The sequence below is a fragment of the Pteropus vampyrus genome, unplaced genomic scaffold (genome assembly GCF_000151845.1).
Source record: "Pteropus vampyrus isolate Shadow unplaced genomic scaffold, Pvam_2.0 Scaffold82, whole genome shotgun sequence".
Taxonomy (NCBI): Eukaryota; Metazoa; Chordata; class Mammalia; order Chiroptera; family Pteropodidae; genus Pteropus; species Pteropus vampyrus.
The window spans coordinates 2,791,420-2,794,528 of NW_011888863.1; the positions used below are offsets into that span (position 1 = coordinate 2,791,420).

At 34.9% G+C, this 3,109-nt stretch overlaps 1 protein-coding gene across 1 annotated transcript in view; it reads right to left on the reverse strand.

Annotated features, from left to right (window-relative positions):
* Positions 1 to 3,109, reverse strand: part of ITPR2 (inositol 1,4,5-trisphosphate receptor type 2) — a 437,650-nt gene that overhangs the window by 306,171 nt on the left and 128,370 nt on the right. The window lies entirely within an intron of this gene.

Genomic DNA, 3,109 nt, shown 5'->3' on the forward strand with positions numbered 1-3,109 from the left:
ATTCTAACACCTTCCCTTTGACTTTGTATTATTCTTCCTAGAGTAAAAGAATATCTAATAATAACTTTATTCTCCAGAGGGAAAAAGTCAGAGTTGTGAGGTATTTTCAGAAAGAATTTTATATTGAATTCTAAAACCAAGAAAATTATGTAAGTGCATTCAACTATGCCATAAGCTCTACTGTACTGACAGGAAGCTTTGAATGAATTTTGATAGAAGGTGGCTTTTTCCAAAATTACTAAATTAAGATTAATAACTGCAACTTCATATTTCTCAGGCAAGATCTTTTTTTTTTTTTTTTTTTTTTTTTTTTTTTTTTTTGCTACGATGTTTTTCACTCTAAAACAGTGGGGAAGGAAGCAGAGGAAATTAAAATGCATGGTCCTTGGTCAATCCTGGTCCACCACCTTCCTTAGAATCATCTTGAGAAGTTAAGATTCCCTCTGGCAGTAACTGAAAAAGTAGCTTGCACGGGGTTACAGACAGCAATAGTGGAGTGCTTGTAATCTTAATCTTTGTTTTTTATTTCAAGGAACACTGTAATGCTTAGTAAAGGAGACTTTTTAAGTGAGGCTGAGTAAACTTCTGTGCATACGTGAGAGTGACAAAGACTCATCAAAAGAAAGTGTTAGTAGATAAATAACAGTCAAATAAAAAGTGCTATCTACACATCAGATTCCACTATTTGTCATAATTTAGCTCTGATATTTAATTATATGTAGAAGAGTAAAACAGTTGTGTCACGCTCTGGCCTTTATTCATTTCCCCCAACAGGGGTGGAGGTATGATTGAACACATAATAGCTGTCTTCAAATGCAGTTTTGTTAAGGGAAAAACAAAGGTAAGAACAGAGAAAGCGGATAAATAGCTGTTCCATTTGTTTGCATATTTATGATGTTTTTCTATTGATAGGGGTGGAAGGAAGCAAGTTAGACATTTTTCCTTTGTATAGTAAGGTACATTTCTAAAAGTTCATAAAATATATGTTTAGTTATGGAACACTTATAACGTGAACCCCATGAAGCCACTACCTAAAACAGGAAATGAAACTTTGCAGGAGCCTCCTCAAATCCCTCCCTTCAAAGAAGAACACCTCATGATTCTTGTGACAATTATTTTCTTTCATTTCTTTATAGCTCTGCCAATTTCTTAAGCACCCCAAATAAAGGGTTTAGTTTTGCTTGTTTTTTGAACTTTACAAAAAATATTATAGTAAATGTGATTGTCTAGTTCTTGCTCAATCTAAAGCTTATTAGATTTATCCATGTTGTTATACATAGATGTAGTTCATTTATTTTCATTGCTACGTTGTATTCTATTGTATGAATATACTAAAATGTTACTTATTCAATTGGTGATGGACAATTGGAAGGTTTTCAGTTCGGGGGTATTTAGAATAAGGTTGAATATTCTTAAACATGTGTCCTGGTCACATGTGTAAGAGCTTCTTTTGGATAGATGATCAAGAATGTTCAGCCTAGGAGTGGACCCGGCGAATCATGGATTCTTTGCTTCTGTGTGTGCATGCGTGCATGCGTGCATGTGTGTGTGTGTGCTAAAAACACTTATGAGATCTACCTTCTTAACCAATTTTTAAGTGTACAATACAGTATTGCTAAGCATAGGAACAATGTAATATAGAAGATCTAAAACTTACACATCTTGTGTAAATGAAACTATATATCTGTTAAGTAGGAATTCATCCCTTCCTCCCACATCCCCCAGTCCCTGGGAACCACCATTCTACTCTTTGTTTCTATGAGCTAGATGATTTTGCAGCATTATTAACAACAGCCAAGATATGGAAACAACCTAAACATCCAGCGATGAATGAATAGATAAAGAAAATGCTAATATATACATAAAATGGAATATTATTCGGCTTTAAAAAAGGAAATCCTGTCACATATGACTGTGAGTGAAACTAGAGGACAGTATGCTAAATTAAATAAGCCAATCACAGAAGGACACACACTGCATGATTCCACTTAGATAAGAAGCAATTGCTCCTTCAACTTTACTTGTTATTGTCAAACTATTTTCCAAAGTGCTTATACCAATTATCATCTCGCCAGATGTGTATGAGAATTCCCATGAATACATGCCTGGGAAATTGGTAAATGGCTATTTCCTGTTTAAATTTAAAAGTATGTAGCAGATTATAGAGAGGGGAAATACATAGAATACTTGTGCACGTGTACTTTTAAAACACACATGGTTGAATCCCCCACCAACTGTGGAGCTTCCGCAGTTTACATAAGCTTTCAATTTTCCTGTATGTAAAATGGAATAGTGTCCATCTCAGGGATGAATGAAGGATTAGATAAAATATATTTACAGTGCCTAACACAGTATCAACACAAAGTAGGGATAAAATAATTGATAGCTATCAGTATCATTCTCTTTCTCATTTATTTCCAAAACCAGAGCTGAAGAATCAAGAAATCAGCTTCTCTGAGGAAGTTATAGTGGCAGAGAGCTACACCTTAAAGGTTGTTTTCTGATATGACAAATGTGTTCCTTTTGTGGTACTTGAGCAGAGAAATGTATATTGACTAAGTAAGAACAAAAAAACATAAACTTCTTTTACGGCCTTTAGAAATCCAAAATATCAAATCAAGTGCAGCAAAAGGTATTGTGAATCTCTTATAAAACATTTAAACGGAAAGTTCAGAGAGTAACCAAAAAACAACTGTTTTCAAGCCAAGCTAAAATGGAAAAAGCAAATATTCCACCAGATTTTAATGTCACCATTTTCATTCACTCACCATGATCTACTCATTTGGAAGCAGGTGCGCCGCTACAGAGAACATTCTAAATAGTCCCAGGAGTCATGATTCACTTTTTCTGCAAGGGTTTTCTGCAAGAGTTTGACAATCGACTCTGAATGGTTTAAGAGCCATTTTAAAAAGTTACTAACCTCCTTTCATTCTGAGTTATTGTGCCATTTTCCAGCTTTTTAACTGTGGTCGCCAGCACTTTATTTGCATCATTGGCAAAATCTAAGTCTCGGACCTCGGACAGCGGGACGGACACAATGGCAAATGCTTCTTTGTCTTCTTTGGTCTGGCAAGTTCCAATCTGCAATGTGTTTTTTCCATTAAGATTA